The following is a 22,982-nucleotide window of genomic DNA, read 5'->3' on the forward strand; positions in this document are numbered from 1 at the left end:
GTGGTGTCACCTTAGGCAAGTGAGCTTGTTCAAAATGGCCTCTGTTCACCCAGCAGAAAATGGGTACCCGGTGAAATACGTCATGAGACTATTAACCTTCTAGCGCCTCACAGGTAGCTTGGGTTATCCGGTGTAATAAATAGAGAATACTATTATATTTATTACCGGTACATACGAGATTACATACGAATTATCCGCCGAAACGACCGAGAGCCTACATGGGCAGATTCGTATAGGAAATCACGTGTTTCGAATATGTCGTGATGTAAATGAAGTGAAGTATTATTTATTTATTACCCACGTCTTACATGCATTAAATTGACAAAATAGCGTATTTTTGTTATTTTTATGGTTTCATAAAGAGGTTGCGGAAGAGTTTTGTACTGAAGTACAATATTTGCATGACGTGACACTGTAATGACGTCACTGCCTTGGTAACCGACGTCACGATGCATGTCAGTTGTCATCGCCTCGTACAGCCTCCTACAGTAAACTACTCCGTAGCACCCCGTTTCTTGGTTTGCAGTTCCTTCATTCGGCTAACATCACTGGTGGAAACATTGCGTTTATGTTTTTCGACGGATATAATGTCTCAGTTCGACTCACAATTAAACAGCGACACGGCAACGTTCGCAATGTTTACATTCCCACAATGCATTTAAGTTGTAGAATGAATGAGTTCACGTGTTTGTTATGAATAAAAACATAGTTACGTCAGAATGTGACCTAAGTGAGAGGTCATCGGTTATCCAATCAAATCGTTAGAATCTCAGGTCAAGTCGTTACGACACAGGTCAACGCGATACGACACTCGTGTGACGTACGAGATTAGTATGCAACTACCCATACGTTGACCACGTGGGTAATAATGATCAGAATGTGCGCTTTAAGCAGGATATCTAGCCTGGAAAAGGCGCGTTATAGATATTCTCATTATTATTAACAAAGCCGAGTTTTCCTGTTCTTGAGATGAATGAGAGCACCATGTGCTTAGTAAAGTATGTTTTATCAAGTTGAACCTTATCCCACAATAACTCAAACATGCATTGTTTCTTGTTTTAACCCAGTATTCAAATACGTAAGAATTATATTGCAGAATAACCTAACCAAACGTGGATAAAATATTACATTTCGTAAACTTTTAATCTACTCTTAAACTTTCACGTTTCGTGTGTCAACAGAACCAATGTTCATATTGCGATTACCTTGCAAGTCTGAAGTTCAACTAAAATAGGTTCAATACATTACATTTAATAAACCTTTTACTACTTTTAACCTGTTTAGTTTCATGTGTCAACAGAACGTTAATATTTCTTTTATCAACCATCAATATCATACTTTGAGATTCAGAATAATTTTTTAGATGGTCTACTTGTCACTTACAGAAATTTGAAAGAAACGTTTTATCTCGAACTGTTTGCAATTCCTGGCCAGGCCAAAATAAACCAAAGTACTCCTCATTTTAGAATCAATGGTTTGAGTGACAGCCCTGTCAATAAATGTTTGGTCTTCATGTAGCTCTCACGGTCCTCTCAATTGCAATGTAAATGCCATGTTCAATTTCAATGGAGTTCCTTTTACATCAGCAATATTGGATTTACATCACTTCACCATACTCTAAGAGAAACCAACACGACCTGTCACAATTTGAGATGTTATGATGTAAGGTAAAATAAATGAGAATGACGGAAATAGGTACACAATATCCAAGTATATGTCGACCACATACAAGCAAAGTAAGGTATATACATGCTACTAAATCAAACACGACATCAAAAGCTCATCAACAGCAACGGGAACATACGGAGATCTACAATCACATACGACACGAACACGGGTATTGGAGATAAACAGACACCATCAATCTTGCGGTGATCCAAGCGTCCAGTATTCAGGTGGTACACATATGACATATGACTTTGTGACTTCGAACGTACGTACAGAAGATGATACTCCGTCATCTTGCGTCGAGATGTCCTCTTGTTGCACAACGCTGCACAACACAGTGACGTTCTGTCTGTGTGAATCCTTAGACAAGTGAATCTTCTTTCCGCACGATGACAGCGATGCAGATTTCTTTTGATGGACATATGGTCAAAGGGTGAATAATAGTTCGTGCTGAATAAGATCAAGGAATAGATGAGAGCTCTCTGAATAGCCGTAGAAATTCTAAGGTCTGATTTTTGCATATTGGCCGAATGTCGACGTCGATTACAGATTATGATTGATCTAACTGAAGGAGCGGTGGGGTAGCCTAGTGGTTAAAGCGTTTGAGCTTCACGCCGAAGACCCGGGTTCGATTCCCAAGATGGGTACACTGTGTGAAGCTTATTTCTGTGATATGGCTGGAATATTGCTAAAAGTGGCGTAAAACCATACTCACCACTGATCTGACTGAAACCAATGCGTTACCGGGCCTGCCAGAACGACGAATATGCGCATTTCGTAAATGTATACTCCAAACAAAATCATTCGGAAAGCATCTTGCTGAGATACAAATACATGGTTGACTACACCGTTTACATAGTAAACTATTATATGTGTGTCAAAATACCTTATGTTGTTACCCTACCCAAACAAACGAACTCGCGCTTGCTGCAGTTTCTGATAGTATTTTACTCCTACTCGGGGCGGTGGCGTAGCTGTGTCGTTAAAGTGTTTGCTCGTCATGCCAACGACCCCAGTTCGATACCCCACATGGGTACAAAATGTGAATAAAAACGTAAAGGCAACACATTAACCAGTCTTGATTATCCACTGTCCAAACGTAAATTGCAAAGATGCTAAGAAAAACTATCGAAGTGGACAACTGAAAATCAGTGACGTCAACAGATGTTCGTGAAAAGAATGTTGTGACCATTTTCTTGGTCCCCCGCCATGTTCTTGCTGGAATATTGCACAAACACCAACTATACAGAGAGTCAAACGGCACATCTATCTGCATACTTGAAAACAATGGCTGTATTAATTGTATCTAAGACAATTACTGCTGTGTCGTATTAACATTAGGATCAGATCAATATTACCAGTGTGACATGGGACTGCAGACAACCATTGAAATATTGCTGACAGAGTGCTGGTAGTTGACCCTAATAGACACCCTATGCTGAGCCATGCTTACTGTTTCCTTTAAGAATTGTTAAAGTCCCTTATGTCTAAAAACTGTTACAAAAAATGAATTTAGATGCGAAATGAATTGGTCTTTTTCTTCTCCAGGGCATTTGTTTTCACACAATTTCCTTTATTTTACTCGTTGATGCATTATTAAAATCAACGAGTCTGTTTGAAGTGTTATTTGTTTCCAAGCTCCCATTTTACACGTTTTTTCGAACAAAAGCCTGTATCAATAAAACGAATTGGTTTGTTAGACCCAAGGGAATGTCAGTTCACAATTAACACGTGCACGCTACGGGGATTGTGTCTTTCAATGCTGCCATGTCGTTAAGTGCTGAGACAAATTAGAGCATCCATTGTCTGGCATCTCATTGAAGAACTACCTACTATCTTGCAAAGGATTAACGTAATTTCGAGATGCTCTCTAATCCTCTATTCCAACTTTCCATCTATCAGCCAGAAAATTACAGACCGAGTTTCCACAGTCTTTTCCCACAAAACCTAATTAATGACAACACTGGTGTTTCAATTGGAACGTTGGGAGCGTATGAGCATTCATTCAAACACGAAAGCGGCGGGGTTAATCCTATTGTTCCGTTGCAAATCAAATGGGACTCAGGAGCACAATTTTGGAGCACTATATCTACCTTTAATCACATGAAGCCAAGATCAATGTCCCCGCAAATCTTTCCAAGATACAAAAGATTGGTGGACGTCTGAAACTCCCATCTGATTACAGGTAAGCATGGGGCAATGAAATGTCCACGTATAGCTGCTGATTAATCAAGAAATCCGTAGCCACTGATTAATCTGTAAATCTGTTGTCTGAGGATTCTGTCCTAAAGGTCTGTTTGGTACTTATATGGGTTAGGCAAACATAAGCTTGATATGTTCCCAGGAAGCAGCAAATGGCCTTTCGTCCGAACCCCTGTCCTTTTGTTCATTTGTTGGACGTATGTCATCCGACCATGATACTATACTGGATGTTTCAAGATATCTTAATTTGGTGAGAACATGTTGAGATAGTCATATGAATTCCATCGTTTACAGTGTATGCTGCACAGTAATCTAAGAAAATCGATAGATGATCGATGATCAAATGCTGCAATGTACGTCACGCTGTTGTTGTTGTTGCAGGTGATTCTCAGTAGGCAATCACTGGTCACTATGAGAGTTATGGCCAATATGCAAACTTACTGTATAGTTATATATGGATATGATATGAAGTACTGCAACGAATAAGCTAAGCAAGGGTCAATAGATTCGTGTTATGTTTCATAACCTAATCCCGGCTTTCGCACTACTGGGCAACGTTAAATAGCTCATTAACTTAGTAATAGATCATATTCTACAGGATACTCTGTATTCAGGAAGATGGCATAATATCCGTTGCTGTAACATGAGTCAGATAATATCCCGTGGTGATCAGCGGTGATGTATAAATGCTCCTTCCAAGATGCTGATGAAAGCCTTTGCCTCTTCTATTTCAGGTTTGTCCATGACATGCCAACTCTCGTTACGGTAACATGCGCAGGTTGCTTAATGCCTATTAGAAACAAATTCCCTCTGTTGTCTTGCAAGAAATAGAAACTTTCAAACGCTCGCAAAAATGTGTCTCGAGAAATACGGTTTGCTCAACGCACCTGCATATTTAATGGTCTCACAATTGCAATATTCTTCTCTTCAAAGACATGAAACATGACGACGTCAGCTTGCACAATAGACATCTGTTTTAGAACATCTACTAGCCATCTATACTTATACAACGACTCTTAAATGATACAAGATACCGCAGGTCCCTTCAAATTCCTTTATGGCATCTGTAATCAAAGGTCGGCCTCTCCATGGGCATATCGTATCCTTAAGATGACTTCTTTGGAATCTCCCTTAGGAAGGTACATTGGAAGTAGTCAAGCTGTAATTGCTCTGTGCTACAGACGAGAAGACAAGCCTCAATTATTGATGCCGGATCAGTCAAGGATGGTATCCTCTGTAAGTTGTCTTCACGGTTATGCAAATCCTTGTTATGTCTGAGACCAGGAAGTGTTATCGTTAGTGCTGACAAGGAAATTTAGCATCGCATCATCCATGGTTAGTGCTGACTAGAAATTGAGGGGTTCAGGATCAAACGGACCTGCTGCTCTTTCAAGAATTCGGGCACCAAGCCCTTTTAATCCTAGACCCCTCAAATAGACACTGGCTTTGACGGAGTCCTGGTAGAGTTGTCGTTTAACAAACACTTTACACTTATACAAATATTTTACATCCATAGACATGACTATACTATACCTACATTTGCAAAACCAAACGGTATACAACTATTATTCACAGATACGTTTACGAGTACCAGAAAAAGCCATTAAGAAATGAAAGAAGGAAAACTGGACGTCAGCAGGCATGCAGGCATGAAAAGACATAACGTAAAAACATGCTTGGCTTGGGAATAACATCGTCTTGAACTGTATGCTAATAGTGTTGACACTCAAGGTAGATCTGAGGCCCGAACCGAGAAAATGACACCGACAGCAGTAGGAACCTAAATTGCCCGTAGACCCAACATTCGAACTTTTGGTTCGGAACATAATTTTCGGGAGGATCATTCGTTGGTTAATCTGGACAATTTCACTGGAGAATTCATGATAAACAAGTTTTAATTCAAATACTATACTACTAAAATCATGTTTAAGAACACTCTTTTACAGTTCTATTATCGTACTCTTTGGTTTGAAAATAACTGCAGTGAGTGGGTACCCGGTGGGATGGAATGAGTATGCCAACATAAAGCTAAAAAGGTTACAACACTCAACTGAGACCTTGATATTATAAGCGTTCTGTCATGACATGACTGTCATTGATATGAGAGATAAACCACAGCAATCTTTAAATATCAGATGTTCCTATAATTCAAGACAGTATAGTACAAACTTATCTGTTACTACATAGTTGTCATTAAAATGGGATATTACCATATAGGAAAGAATCGGCTGTTCTTATACTTCAAGAGCAGTATAGTACTCCATTGAAACCTTGTTAATCAGGACTGTTAAACATTTTCCTTATTAAAGTGAGTGAGTAAGTTAAAATTTTACGTCACATCGGCATCATTTTAGCCATATCGTGACGATCCTTATTAGAAGACGGAGTACAATGACTAAATAGCAATGGTTTCTGTACATATCAAGATTATGTACATAACACTCAAAATGGACCACAATTAAAATACCATCAGTGTTTCCGATTACCTGGTGTTCATTCTATATACACAAAGCATAGTTAAATGTAGGGCAGGGTGGTAGACTTACCAAACCAAAATGAGCAGCTAGACGACCATGTCAGTTACTCCTTATCAACGTTGAGAGCAGTTCATGGACACACGTAGACAGCGTCTGAAGAAAAAGATTGAAAGACAAATCACATTCCAATACACCTCAAACAGAATCTAGGTTGGAGTATCTCGTTTGATGAGTTTCTAACGACGAATCAGAACGTGATCAAGGTAAAAGAGTGCGTAAGTTTGGATTACCGTCGCCATAAATAGTACTTCAGTTAAAGCACAGCTTCCCTGCTCCTAAAGAGAGAAATTCAGGATCAAGAGATTCCATATAACAAATAGTGTTTCACGTCTGAACTGTCGACAGATGATACATCGTCGGATATTACCTACGATAAAAGTTGAAATGGGGACAATACATTTGCTGTGGTTAATATGATATCACATGGTTTGAATCTTCAGAACGTGTGATCTCTCTCTTGTGAAAGAACGCAGCATTGGTATACACTGGTACTTGCGTGCATGCACAAGGGATTGACAAGGCAATCCTTTTTTTCGAATCATCCATATTGTGATCTTGTAATTGAAATCCTGGGCATTTTTATCAGCTACATTTTTGCAGTGATGAGATATGCTCCAGGGGGACACCAGACATGCAGTTCAACTTCCTCTTTGAAATGCTACCCTACAATATTTAACGCTCTTATCTGGCTACCACAGTACACGAGCACGAATAGTCCTATATGATATATCCTAACTGTTGGACCTTACTACAACGATAAGTCACACTGCAGAGATACAAACGTGAAAATGTCAAAGTGTAACGTTTAATTTAAAACTTGCGGTACTCTGCCGATCCACATCCCATTGGGCACAAAGGCAAAATATCAGATTCGAAAGAATGCCCGAATAATGTTCTTTGATACCATATATTATGTCTTGCTTCTAAACACGGAATATAGTAGGGTGTTTTGATATTTGGCAGAAACACTGACATTGTTCAGAGCTTAGCTACTGGGATACATCCATTAGAGAAACCAACCTACAGCCGAGATTTGAGATCTGCTGTGAATTTAGAATGGTTTGATAATATTAGATGGGATTTGGGGCTGTTCGTACAAAGAGTGACGCAGGGAATACAAATACTAAGTACATGTGTACTTAACAAACATTGTATGTGCTTTAAGTCATGTTTGAGGCCATTGTTCTTGATAGAAATGATAACTTGTGCTACTTGTTCACAATTGCGAGGTCGACTTTTCAGGGTAATATTTTGAAAGCACTGCTAAATGGCTACTGCGGCATTGCGATTAGTGATGAGTGTGGTGTCATGGTAACAGATGTCAGGGCGATCTGCACAGCAATCGCATTGCTGTGATATCTCCTAAAAGGGGGCGATGGGGGTAGCCATGTGGTTTAAGCCTCTGCTCGTCCCGGGTTCGATTCCCCACATGGGTACAATGCGTGAAACCCATTTCTGGTGTCCCCCTGTATATCACTGGAATATTGCTAAAAGCGGCGTAAAACCAGACTCACTCACTCTCAGAGACACCCTGATCTCCCCTAAGCAATGTCTCCTGGGGACACCGAGTATGGACGATAAATTGTGTTTATATACCTTATACATTCAATACCGATATTTCAGTGTAGAACTACCATTGCGGCTGACACAGAAATACCAAACACAGACAAAATTATAAGCCATTCAAGTGTAAAATTGTATAGCGTCTTGTCTCCATAATGCAAGACTCTTTGACTGTTAGAAATCTTTGATGGCGACAGCATCCGTGTTTTTGTCGGACCAAGAGCTCCCTGGCAGTAGGGTACTATGCCCTTCTCGATCTCTGAGACTACTTCTAACAGGATAAGTAGAAATGTCAAGGAGATATCTTAGACCTAAAAGAGCCGTCATGTCCTGGATAGTACAGGTAGCGACTGCAATCGATAGAGAACTCATCCAGGCTCTATTAATAATGTCGCCTAGGCCCAGCCGTGCTCATCAAAGCTGTTTTTCAGAAACACAAATGGTCTTAGTATGGACTAAATTAGATTAAGACTCTGACGGATACTAGGGCATAAGACAAGCCCTGCATTTAATTAGTCTGAGCTGGAAGGAAGGTGTGAGCATGATATTTAGTTGGAGACGGATGATACCATAAAGAGGATAAGAGTCAATCAAGACAGATTTGGGAAACTTGACCCCGTCTGAAGAACTGTGGAAAATAATAAACGTAATCCCAGGGAATAAATCAAGCATAAAGACCCGACGCAGTACGTATAGATGGAAGAGACAAAACGTGATCCTTTTAAGCCCAATGTGAAATGTCCGTTGCATTTAGAAATGATGAAACCATAAAAGAGCAAGAGTTGGGATTGAAGCTGATTTGGAGAATGTCCAACAGTGTGCCACTGTGGGCCTGCTTGGGAGGTGAAACTAGGTTGATTCCGGTCGACGTTGACGAGTGTGTTATAATCTAATAGCAAGGTTTTGATCAAGCATTTGTATACGACGTATGTTAGATTCAAGTTTCTTGTGAAGCAAGAACCTATCCCGAAACTTGGCATCAGAATATAGTAAAGAACTTGTCATCCATAAAGTAGCATACCTTTCTTATGGATCACAATTGACACAAGACCATCCTGACATTGAAATACCAAATATGAAGATATGGAATACCAAAGCTGTCATCAATAATTTATCACACAAATTGTTCCGGGCATAAATCGCTTCACAGAGACCCAAATGTCTGATGGCTCTGAACATGGACGCATCGTGGCTGGATTACGTTTCAGCTTTGAACTGGCTGGCCAGGACGTGTAATCGTTAACAAAGATGTAAAGACTGGTCCACACGATCATCTACCGATTGCATGTATTTGCACGGAAAAGCCAAGGCTATGTATCATCTTCCAAAGAAACAGTTCCAGGGACTGGTAGCCAAGTGATAAGAACGATCGGGCGTGAAGCCGCAGGCCTGGGATCGATTCCCAATATGGGCGCAATGTATCAACCCCATTCTTGCTGTTCCAGGTGGATCTTGCTGGAACACCGCATTAAAAATGATCTCAGAAACCAATGCGTTCGTAAGAGCGATTTTATGTATTTAGTGATTACGCTGGTGATATAACTGATAACGTGTTACGGAACTCTGACGGAGGGCTCGTTGTTTATGATAAAGTACAGGTTGATGTTGAACAGATTCAACTATTTAAAGTCCTACGTAATAAACGTGGAGCATTTCAGACTGTGGTCTTTCACAACGGCCAAAGCAAAGATATGGTGGTGGTAATACAAATAAAAGCTGTTACGCCAGGCATATCAATATATAACTCGAAAAATATATTTAGCTGATGCAACATAGCTGTACACAGCTGTTAGTGGGATTCCTTTCACTCCACGGTCAGCCAAACGGTCCACGTCAACTTACAAATCAACATCAGAACATCGGTAGGTCTGCGATTCGTCTCGTAGAGAATCAAGGTAATTCAATAGTAGAAACGTCTCGGCAATCTCACCTCAATAAGCGCGGCAATATGAGATTGACTTCTCTTGTCGTAAGGTTTGGAAGCAATCCCATCGTGTAATTGATGTTCGAGACACTAAATATTACGTTGCTAAATGATTATGAGTGTGATATATTCCGGACGCGCCACGTGAACAAGACAAATGATTCCAGAGGGACATCACGGATGCCATGAATACTCGAAGTACAGATTATTCTCCTACTCGTCGTGATGAATTGGTAACGTGAATGGGAAGATGTCTATCGTTGTCCAGTGTGATGATATGCGCTATGATCTGACGTCCATGACATATGAGCTAGGACGGGCATTTGCATGTGTAAGCTATGTCAAGTTGTACTGAATAATCTCAGCGCAGCGACAGCCGTCTTGACCTACCAGAAATGAAGTTAGCAAGGGCTAGTATAGGCAAAGGAAGCTTGGATGATAAAACCCTGTTCCCAAGCGCCTATTCATGTCACCAGTCGATAGTGCTCATATAGTTGGAATCGTTTCATGGACTCTGATTTAAGTAGAAATGTCTTGTGGTTATTGAAACTAATTTTGGCATACAGTGTTTAGGGACCCTGTCCACAAAGCGATCTTAACGCTTACTCACATACTTCAACAGGGGTTTACGATAGTTGTAGTGCTAAGATGGCTTCGTGGCACCAGATCAGAAGTATACTGTGAAGAAAATTGACACTTCGGACTTGCTGATTACAATATATAGTCTACGCGTCGAAGCTGATAAGGCCAACAAAAATACTATCGTAAAGGATGACTAATGAAGGAATTTTTTTACTTCGATACAACAGTAAGTTCGACAAATCAATGTTCGACACAACGGTTTTGGGCTGTATTACACACCATCATGTCTCACAAGTATATATATTCAGGACCCGTGAAGATCCGGGTTAGAATTGATCTTCAGTAACCCATGCTTGTCGTAAGAGGCGACTAACGGCATTGGGTGATCAGGCTCGCTGAGTTGGTTGACACATGTCACCGTATCCCAGTTGCGTAGAACGATGCTCATGTTATTGATCATTAGATTGTCTGGTCCAGATTCGATTATTTATAGACCGCCGCCATATATAGCACGAATATTGCTGAGTGCGGCGTTAAACATTAAACCAACCAACAGTATATATTCAGGGATAGACTCATTCGCTTTTAAATGGCACTCGACTGATCATATTCTGGGCTTGCAACTGGAGATATTGCTGAACGAAACGTCACCTGTCTGTCACAAAAGGTCTGAATCTGTGTGATTTTCACAATTCCACAATACCTTGTCAAACTACTGTTACTAATTCGGGATGAGGGTAGGAGGGAAGATGATGTTGTTAGCATTGCAAAAGACATTTTGAAACAACGAATGTAAAAACTGCAAAGCCCGAGAAATATTCGAATAATATTTTAAAGAATTGTTATACTTGACAGTTTATGGCATCGTCAGCTACCTGGCACACGTGGGCATGTTTGTTATATGTACCCAACTGACCCCAAGTAGGTTCGGGAATCGGCATCTTGTTGAAAGAACACGATGCCTTGACAAACTGACAAGTTAATCACGAGCAACCGGAAAGCGACCTACACACACCGTGTGTCTTATTAATCTCTGAACATTGATTAATGTCTTCCTCTGAACGTTTTTCATGTACAAGGATCTGGCCCCGATTTCTCGTAGCACTACGTTCGCTTTGAGGAACAGGGCCCTGGTTACGCTGTTGCCCAATTACAGCAATACGTCAGAATAGTGTACACAGTATTTTTAGTATTATAAAGGAAACACATGATTAATAAGTGTAACGAATGTTTTTTATAACTAATTTATTAATCAATACTCTACGACACAGGCCACTTTTAAAATTAAAATATATTCCATCAATATCACTGCGAGGCACAACAGAAACTGACTTGGTATATTGTACCCGTATGGGGAATCGAACCCATGTATCACATAGAGATATAATAACTAAGATATCCGCTCCGTCGCCAAATCCCGTATCGTTGGGGGGAGACAGGGAGTTAGGTTTTACGGCTCTTGGCAATATTCTAGCAATACCACGTCGGGAAACCTGAAACGAGCATCTCCTGTTGTGACCTTGTGAAGGATCGGAACCATGACCATCACCGGTGTAGTAAACGTTATCAGACATTAGTCGTCAACATCTGCAAAACATAAAACCAAAAGACTCTGATAACGGTTGATATTAATCTCTTCCTGTAGACTCGTGTTAGTGACAAAGCAACGCAGAATAGATGTCTAATCAATCACGTCTGATCCAAGACATGTTGAAGGATTTGATGAGAAACCTCTTCATTCGAAGAACAAAATCGAAATGAGACAGACTATCCTCTTCCGTGTGTCTCGTATAAGTAGGTCCCTGGAGGAGAGATAACGGTATCGCAGAAAAAACGACCATACTTTGCAATGATAAAATCTCTCATGTTGCTGCGTTTCATATACTCGAGCCACAGTGTAATGTCAGCTTGTCTGACACTGACGACAAGCCATAATGTCATGACCTGGTTCCAATTACCATAAATCAAACTGAATGTTTATGAGTTTTCATTTGTTATGTAAAACGTTTATTTGTAATTTGGAAAAGTTCACTTGAAAATAGTGGAAAATCTTCTTTCTATTACCCAGTGGATACCTTGGAGATTTGGAATAAAAATACACCAGCTTTTTGAGTCGTCCTAAATATCATTCTAACTTTAATGTTATATTTATCCAGATGTAAGCTAAATATTATGTTAGTATTTAGAAACTTTGAACTTAGCATTTCAAAAGGTAATGAAGAATTTACAAAAAAATATTTGAGGCGATCAGGGGTTCGAACCTTTAGTGGAAAAAACAGCTTGACAACACAATCCATTCAACACGGTTTTCGCTTGTTTGGTCTTACGTAAATGAACATAACTAGTGGTACTTTTAGTTACTTTCTATAACTTTCCACACATAAATATTGCAATCTGCCAATGAAACAAAAATGTTGAAGTGTTAAACAAAGATTATATGTTAAGAAAGATTATCATTTGGCTCTATAGATATAGATATATATATATATTTGGCATTATATTTAAAGCATATACCCCTTATGGTTATTAAGCTGGCATTTTTAAAAAAAACATCTTCAAGGAACTACAAACCTTTTTTTTCCAAACAAAACACGAGTATGCTATTTTAAGGTACAAGCAAAACCAATATGAGGCTATGGATTAACCCAGTGGTTAAAGCGTTCGCCGAAAGCCTTGGTTTGATTATCATATGCATTCAATGCGTGAGACTCATGCCTGGTCCCCCCCCCAACACCATGTAGCTTGAACGTTGTTAAATGCTGCGTAAAACCATTCTCACTCATCTCAGACCTCAGGACATTAGGCCACGCTGAGTACGTCAGAAAACTTACAAGAGTTCTCAACTACAAAAGACGTCAACCATCAAATACCACACAGAGAGCGTACACTATCTCAACATCTTGCCAGGACATTATCAGTATAATCAGCAGTGGATTTCGCCCGCGGTATGTTCTAAGTCTCAAACTCACTTCATCACAGTACAACAAGATGTCATCTGAATCAGTGGCTTCAGTCCCTGTTTTACCAAGATATAATAAGCTGGCTCCAATAACCTTAATCCCCCATATTAATCCTGTGTTTTGGGGTCCCAAAACCAGGACGCATTTACGAAAGTTGTCGAATCATAAACGTTCCACGCAGGCACATTTCCTTATTTACGGCGGTCGAAAGAAGTGGTCTTGTCGGCGCCATTTTGTCTTCAGAAGGCTGTGTCTAGATGAATGTATTTCGTTACACGGACAGCCGAGAGGGTTTCAGGAAGTCAAATAAATTCATTCATGAATGCATAAGGATATTCATAGAAAAAATGGCCTCTTACGCATTCAAATTAAAATAATTGAAATCGCCCTTTAAAAATACCTGTTACAGTTCATCTGAACTTACTTAGATCATTTCCTCTTTCAGCTTCTTTATCATTTTGCTTATGCATTTTTCAATACCATACACATCCCCTACTCCTACTAAAGTCCCCAATGTAACACCGCTTTCGCACACTTAAAACAAGCCACCCTAAAGCTTTTCTTCACGCCTACACCTTTTCACAATCCATAGGTCATACACAATCAATATTGCATATACAAGTGTGCATTATTTATGTGTAATACGTTCTGAATAACGTTAGATCAAAGAAGACGAGACTCTACTGATTGATCCAAAACGTCGACAGCTAAAAGAAACAATACCAAATGGCATGTATATATTCTAATGCTGAACCCTGGCCATGGATGATAATGGTCAGACACCGGGATTATTCAATTTAAAACCAGATAAACTTTAAGATATATGTTCGATGTGTCCACACTATGTCACTGATGGTCCATACACTGCACCATGGCAAGCGTGTTGGTTTGGTTTGTTGTTTTACGCCGCCGAAGCAATATTAAAGCTATATGGCGGCGGTCTGTAAATATTCGAGTCTGGACCAGACAATTCAGTGACCAACAGCATGAGCATCAATCTACGCAATTGGGATACGATGACATGTGTCAACCAAGTCAGCGAGCTTGACCACCCGATCAAGTTAGTCGCCTCATACGACAAGCATGGGTTGCTGAAGACCAATTCTAACCCGGATGTGCACGGGCACATGTCAACAGTAGATGCCATAACTGAAGTGTGGTCCACACAAGGCATTCAGAGTTGGACATAACACTGTGGCTTTTCTGTTTGATGAACTCATGTTTTCATCCCTAATTGATAGTGATTGGTAAAAGTATGCTTATGACACAGTCTCTGTTTTCAGCGGAGATGTGTTACGATCAAGGAATTGGGTTTTCACCTGTATTTCAAGATAAACAGCATTCGCAAAAGGTGCAATCCCTTGAGATCATCAACCAGTGAGTCGGGACCATCTCTTCCTTCATCTGATTGTGCAATAATGATGCTGACTGGATCAACCTTGACACGACAATGATAAATGACGTAATACTTCAGATTCTCACCCAACGGTGAAAGTAGGCTCCGATTCCTATGCACAAAAACTATTAACGAAGCTAATAACCTGCGGATACCCTTGTCGCTTTTTCGAGTCCTCTATGCATTTCAAATTAAGAGAAAACGAAAGGTCTTAGGTAGCCAGACTTCAACGATCCCGTGCTGGTCACAATGAATAGACATCAAATACAGTCTATTACCGGATACACAAGAAGACTAAGCCAGGGATATAAATATAGAAACAAATATGTAATTAAATGATCTTTGTTAAAGGCAATCCATATTTGCCTGTCTGGGATGTAAAGAGCTCTCCGGCGCTCGAGTGTGACACGATAGATGGGATCAAACAGTGCCCCACAGAGTGGATTACGTCAGGTAATGATAACATCATATTTTGTAACCTGAAAGAAGACGTGTTGAAATATCCTTAAAGAAAGAGCGTTGATATAATCACTATGTCCAACCAACTCTAAATGATTAAACTTCATGGTTAAATACTACTTATACCACACTAAGTAGTATACTTAAAGGCTTTTATCTCATCATTCCTGCACAATAGCTTAAGTACAATGTCGCGTCTTTTCTTGACATCGATTTAAGACAAGGGCGTTTCAAGAGACCTTATCTTATGTCATGTACGGGCATTCTCCTTTCCGGAGCTCCTTACCTCAAGCATTTAAGGTTTCTCCTAGTTTGACTTGCCCCTGCATGTGTCTGTGATGACTGCCAGTGGTAAGGTCACATTTTAGCAAAACCTGGTATCATCACTATTTGAAAAGGATTTATTAATGTCATTATATATAACATGGACTTATATTTACACAATGGACTTCGTTGTGAGTACCTACTAGGTATTTCATACAACCATGGAAATATTATATGTCTGCTAGACCTTGGATCGGTGGTGTAAACACCTTTGAAATATGAATTAGATTCTTTTTGTCTTTACATGTTCTTGTAATAGGAATATACGATCGGAACATCCAGGAACACCCAACATTTTGAATTATGCATCTTCCGTTTTGACATTTCTGGTAAATGTGACAGGAATATTAAACATGTTATGGCGTCCACGTGTAAATGAAGCCACATATGCATGCATCGTGCAGGTCGGTGAATATGGCACGTCGAGACTTGATAATAATCAATCTTGATTTTCTGCCAAAACAGATACCGCTGGGAGTAAAAGGCAAAAAAGGAATGAAAATATAATGTGAATGGATCACTGAAAATTGACAGAAAATGTGTTGGGAAGAAATTTAGCATGTTCTGCTCATCCGGTGTCACACAATTACGTGTTTGTTCATTGTCCTATTGTACTATATGAGAAATATTGCAGGATATAAATACAGTACAACCAGAAATTATTGAGGATTTAAGATTGTAGTTTTTTTATTTTTTCTCACTCATTACTCACGTATTAAATGTGAATATAGCAGAACATAACTCCAGATTCAAAGACAGGTGAACAGTTAATATTTTGTCAAGTCATCATGGGCAGCAATACAGGCTTCAATGCGGCGGAGCATACTACTGATCAAAGAAGTTAGAAAGTCGTGGTCCTTGCTGTCCCAATATCGGACCACCTCTTTTTTCATTTTAGCAGTATTTGTCAGATTTTTTCTTATTGACACCTTCCTTCATAAGTCCCCAAACATTTTCTATTGGATTTAGGTCAGGGCTATAGCTTGGCCAATCTAATAATGTCATATTTTGGGTCCGAAACCAGGCCTGTGAATGCTTTGAACATTTCCATAGAACACGTGAGCAGATTTGGGTGGCATTTGAGCAGATGGAAGTAAATGTCCCTCGAGAATATCTGTGTACTGCTCACTGTTCATATTCCCTTCAAATACACAGAGGGGCGTTGCCCCTAACACAGATATGCCACCCCACACGTTAAATTTCGGACTGTACTGTGGGCGCTGATGCAAAGGTTTTTCAATTTGTTTGGTCCAGCATTTCAGTGTATTAGGAAACAGCCACACAGAACTTTCATCTGAGAAAATCACATTGTCCCAGTTAAAATTTCTATGCTGTAAGCACCAGTTCAACCTTCGCTCCTTTTGTTCAGGTTTCATGATCGTTGATGGAATTGCTCGACTTTTCTGCCCACCCATTGCATGCAGCTCAGTTCTAATTGTCTCCTTACAGACAACCATAGTTCCTCTATCAATCGTATCCAGCCTTAAGTTTTCTAAACTCCTTCGTTTGTTTTTTAGAAACAAGAATACCAAGCCGCCTCCTGTCACCGACAGTCAATTTTCTGGGCCTACCTGCGCCTCCCTGGTGCTCAATGCCATATCCATTTGCAATATTTTTAAAACACGATAAACAGTGGACAAAGGGATGCCTGTACTACTTGAAATCACTTTAGCTGATCTGATGTCCTTGTCATAATACTCTAAAATCAACTTCCTCTTCTCTAAATCATCCATACTGAGGATCACTGAAAATGTCGTCTGCTAACAAGTAAACAAAGGGGGATAACTCTTCACAAACTTATGAAAAAGGATTAACGGAGCTGTCTCTCTTGAATGAAACCAAGCACTTGATAGCTGGTCAAGGTTGTTTATACTAGAAATCCAATTAAACATATTCCTAAACTTCTCAATAATTTCTGGTCATACTATAACGGTCGCCGAGATCGTACAACTTATCCCAGTCAGACATGGAAAGATATCCACTTTTGTTAATTATGAACATGCTTATCATACTCGGAGGTACTAAAGAAGAGCTAAAACTGGAGATGTTCTTTGTATATATTTTACATTTATAAATTTGGTACAAATGGTAGGGAAAAGGACACCTGATAGATTTCAAATGCTTGCGCAGTCAAAAGTAAAAGAGGCGGTCAAAATTGAACGCCAAGTCACAAATCATACAACCATTTTATTGTTACAGCTACAACATAATGTTTCTTTAAATGATGACGCGTCCTTCATCATCATCGGTTCAATGCATCAGCAGCTGATGATGGCCAAAGAGAAGGGCAAGAGGACCGTCAGAACAAATCTAAAGCGATGATGCTAGGATATCTCGAAACAGTTGCCATGTCCTGAAGCATTATCGGTTGAAGCTGATCGACGAGAAACGTTAAATACACCGTCACGATCAACTGTAAAGTTATGACACCAGGTGTCCAGGAAACAGGTGCCCTGTCCTTAAGCATCATCAGTTTAAAAGATCAGTTGATGACGCATGACCGAAGATAAATGATCTGTCACAAACGATCCAATGAAAAGTCACAGCAACGACACCCGAGGCAAACAGATGACGCATCGTTAAGCATTACTAGTATCAAACATTAGTCAATGGTCCATAAACTAAAACGTTACAATTACGCAAAAAGGCCGTACATAGTTTTTCAAACAGTTTTGTAAGTAATCACATTTAAAACATTATTCGTTTAGCCAGTACGTAATTCGTCAGGCCTGTGTAGCTTTGTGTCAATTATGACCAGCCTCCTGCAAGTTATTAATCTGATGGAGGATGAACATAGTCACAGGACCTAAAAGTAAAATACTATAAAAAGTATGGCCAATATGCTAGATTTAAGCCCAGTTACAGCATTCAATGTGCTGGAAACAAAGTTGATGATATATCGATTGGGTTTTGTTAGTAGTCAGTAGTGACTGGCAGCTGTCCATATGATCTGAACCGTCCCCTATGTGATAGAGTTTTCTGTAAGCTATAGCACGTTAAATGCTAAATTCCATTGCATCTTTGCTGACATCGTTACTTCTAAATTCAGTTTCTGTTGAAAAATCGTCAGGATTGTTGAAAGTATGGACTAACGCATCATTGGTTCGTACATGTTCCTGAAACAGGGTCCCACAAATTGTACACTTTCCGCTTTAAGGTGTCAAGAAGTCAAATTTGGATTCACTGTGTGAGATGAACAATGCTCTTTGTCGGAAATTTGCCTTGTCTACCAGAAACCCTTTTTACACATCTTTATGGATGCTTTGAATGTTGTAGGCTTGATCAAATAATGTCTTGTGACGTTCTTTGAAGCACCAGCAGAAAGAACATGGCTGGCTGTATCTCAAAGGAATGAAACAAACTTGAAGTCATTTCCTGCAAGATTTACGCATAAAGACGAAGCTTTTGTTAGACAGAAACCTTCTTCGATCTGTCTCTTTTCAAAGACATTACGTGCTATGACTTCAGCATTATAAGTAATACATTTGTCCTTACGAATCAAATATGGTTACATCGATTTCCAATTGGTCAAAGTCCTCACGCGTAATGAATTTCACTGACCCGGTTCACGTACCATACGCACACGCTCTAGATACATGGAACCTTTAATATTTTCAGAAAGCATTTGGTTCTAAACATTTCACAAAAATGATTTACATCAGGCAGTTCCACAAAGACCAATCTTTCCATGATACATATCATACGTGTTCTGGACGTGAACAAAGATCTTGTCATCACATCCATTAGCTACTATATTTGTCTTTCTGATAAGACATTAGCATTTACATGTACAATCAATCGTATGACAAATGTACACATTACACGCCATCCCTGAAGATCCAGATTAGAATTGTTTTGCAGCAAACCCTGCTTGTTGTAAAAGTCGGCGACTGACACCGGGTGGTCTAATAAGCTGAATCGGCTGATGAATGTGACTGTATCCCAGCTGTGCAGATCAATGCTCACGGGATCATTTCTGTCTGGACAAGACTCGATTGTTTGCAGACTGCCATAAAGCAGATATAATGTTGCCTGGTGACGTATTAAACAACAAACAAACATTACAATTTAATATTTAAGAACTGATACATCATAACATATCGATGCCAATCAAAACCTGAATCAAAGCGCTGAATCAGTGACGGTGTAATGAAATTATTATTACTATGAAACGCAGTTCATTTTAAGACCTGAATAACATTTTGTCAAATCCTAGTGTGAAAGTTGGTGTGGCAGTTTGAGGTCATTATAGGTTGTTAATAATTATAATTAATCATAACATCACACCGTAACAGTCTATCGAAACAGTGGAATTCGTGACAGCGAGTTGCCGCTTATACCATCATGGATGCGTCTTAAGCGATATAAAGAGTCAGAGGAATTTGATATTACTAGATTTCTTTGCGACAATCTTTGGTCGAAAATGGCGACGAAATTCAATTCTCAGAATGAAAATCCTGTAATTTGCTTTGTTACGTTGTTCCTCATGTGGGAAAGAATTAAGTCTAAAAAACTCCCGGTATGTTGCTTTTTTATATCTTCCATTCACTTCAACAACAATCAAGAGAGACTTCAGCTTGCTAATCAAGGCATGCTCTGTGACCCAGTCGTTTAATGTCCTTTAATAACCCCAAGCTTACAAGCACGTAAGGCGTAATATGCCAATTTTGCACCGGTTGTCATGGTTCTGCAATAGCAACTGACAGTTTTCAAATTAGTCAGTCAACCTTCAATTACTGTCGAGAAGCCGAGCGCTGAACCTTCACAGGCAGCAGGTTGTCAACTCGTTCAGTCGGAAGATAATTTGCAAAACTCTTACATCCAAACGTAACCCTTAGTCGGCAAATCAGCCTGTAATATATTTACCGAAGGCTAGCCCAAGCAAAGGAATCGTATTTGCTATGAAAACAGGCTCTATCGTTACGGAAATATTGAGCTGAATCGATGGTAGAAATGAATGTGTCAAGAACTTCACAGTTCTTCACGGAGAAGAAGAAATGCGTTATTGAGTAAACGATGTTGCAGAGATGCGACTCTCCTGTATCTCATAGTGACAGTTGAGTTAGTAACAGGCTCCCTATTAGTAACTTTGGATTTCACGAATGACAGGTGATTCCTACAGAGTAGGATACGATCAAGCTTCTCCTGAAGATCCATTGCCATCAATATTGTTTGCTACTTGCATTTGAATACAATATAACGATGCTAAGATACAAAACCATTCACCATAATGGCATCGATGATTACTGTTAGCAATAGAGGACATGAATGTAACGTAAGATTGTTATTGTACATTTGTTTACTGCCTATGTAAACTGTGCATCATACTTGGCCGATCATTCTTCTCCTATATTCATATCGACGAAACCGTTGATGAAAGCATCAAAGCCAACGTAATGAATGCAAGTATTATATAAGCATACACTTCAATGGAAATAACAAATGAGCCAGCTGGCATCAATTTCGTACTGGTTTTTTAAAATCTTTTTCTGTGAGTCTTTATGATACGATCTATAATACCGTATGCTTACGTACATCAAACAGTACGTAATGGCAATTTGCTATCTAGATAAACCAATCGTTAATGAATACATTAATAGTGACGAACACATCAGAATGAAGGTTGCTTTGTTGGTCGGTGTGTTGTTTATCCCCGCACGCAGCAACATTCCAGCAATATGGCGGTGGTCAGTAGATAATCGGGGGCGGTGGGGTAGCCTAGTGGTTAAAGCGTTGGCTCGTCACGCCGAAGACCCGGGTTCGAATCCCCACATGGGTACAATGAGTGAAGCCCATTTCTGGTGTCCCCCCCGCCGTGATATTGCTGGAATATTGCTAAAAGCGGCGTAAAACCAAACTCAGTCAGTCAGTCAGTCAGTAGATAATCGAGTTTGGGCCAGAGAATCAAGTGATCAGCAGCATGAGCATCGATCTACAGCATGAAGGTGCTTGAAGGGAAGTGGATCTAAGAATCATATGTGGTCGCACGAAGCGATGTGTGGTGATGGTGTGGTTCGGTGACTTATTTGTCAGCTCATAATGTGTCATCGTATTCAGACGGCGTGATTGTTGCTCATATTATCAATCACTGGAATGTTTAGTTCAGACTATATTATTTATACGCCGACGTCATGTAGGCATAGTTGCCTCAGCAAGAAAGAAATCAACACGAAATGTAATAACCGTCATCATTATAGTACTTGGTACTCGACAGAACGACATCAGAACTAAAAAAATACCAGCGTCATGAGCATGCACTAGTGCGTGGAAATGTGCGCTATATAAATATCCTATAATAATGATAATAATAATAATAATAATAATAAAAAAATTAATTCAATGGTTGTATGGATCAAGTTTAAAGTTTAAACCATCCCGATGCTGATGCAGTTTCCTTGGATTGTGTGTTTGACCTTTGTGCCTTATTTTCCCCGAGCCATAAAAATTATGAAATACGTTATGTATCTTTGTTATCTAGGGATAAAAGAGTTTTGAAAAACAGCCTGTACTTTTTGATAAGAGTCAATGCGATCAAGAAAGACGCAAAGCATCATAGTGTAATTTATATAATTTGGAACTCCTATGGATATAGCTCGTATAATAGAGCTCGGTAGTAATCATATGCTTCGCAAGAAGAACCAAAAGGCAAATTACGACATGACTTCATCTCTTTGTATTCTTTATCCTTCATCATCTGATGGCTGTTTGCCAGAGCTTAAAAGGAACGAGACGTAGACAGACCTACGTCAATCTCTCGCCAAGCTGTGTTACAAGAGCCAGAATTGATTATGAAAGTACGATGTGAACAGAACATGCTTTAAGTCCATACATTAGTGTTGATGAGTGTGAGCATGGTAGATGCTTTGAACCTGGATAAAAACACTGGATAAATCCAAACACAGTACCGTAGAATGTCATGTCATATAGTTATGGAATTGTCAGCCTGTTGAACTTCAGAATTACTTTCAAAGCGTAAGTGTAAACAGCTTTGGTTCTCATCTTGACGAAAGAGTGGAAAGGGGATTGCTGTTTTGGTGCTTATTTCAGTTCCTTTAATAATTGATGTGTCTGACTAAATTTAAATGCAACAGAAGAGCAAAAAAACATATTCTATGTACATATAGACCTGGGGTTTATCCAAGGAATAATGGTGTTTTCATATGAAGGTCATTTCGAGGTATTTTCGTTGGTGCTTAAATCGGGAAGCGTCATCTCACTGATTAGTACATGGTGCACTTTGAAGTGCTGGCAGTAATATCATGTCTTCCACATAAAAAACGAACAAGTAATGTAACTGATATGAATATAGCCCGTTTGTGCATGCAACAGTTAAAGTGCAAACAGAGAATATCAAGAATTGAAAATAT

General features: G+C 39.5%; 1 protein-coding gene across 7 annotated transcripts in view; it reads right to left on the reverse strand.

The window, feature by feature from the left end:
* The window catches only part of LOC124273510, a 144,504-nt gene that overhangs the window by 22,667 nt on the left and 98,855 nt on the right, over positions 1 to 22,982 (reverse strand). For 6 of the 7 annotated variants that reach the window (XM_046708776.1, XM_046708775.1, XM_046708782.1 and 3 more), the window contains one exon: positions 6,417 to 6,500. The gene's annotated coding sequence lies outside the window, so the exon portion shown is untranslated. Of the gene's footprint in view, positions 1 to 6,416; positions 6,501 to 19,921; positions 19,935 to 22,982 lie in introns of those variants that run through there. The other variant, XM_046708780.1, reaches the window with a different exon arrangement.

This window comes from Haliotis rubra, unplaced genomic scaffold (genome assembly GCF_003918875.1).
Source record: "Haliotis rubra isolate DU_JTF1 unplaced genomic scaffold, ASM391887v1 Scf181, whole genome shotgun sequence".
Taxonomy (NCBI): Eukaryota; Metazoa; Mollusca; class Gastropoda; order Lepetellida; family Haliotidae; genus Haliotis; species Haliotis rubra.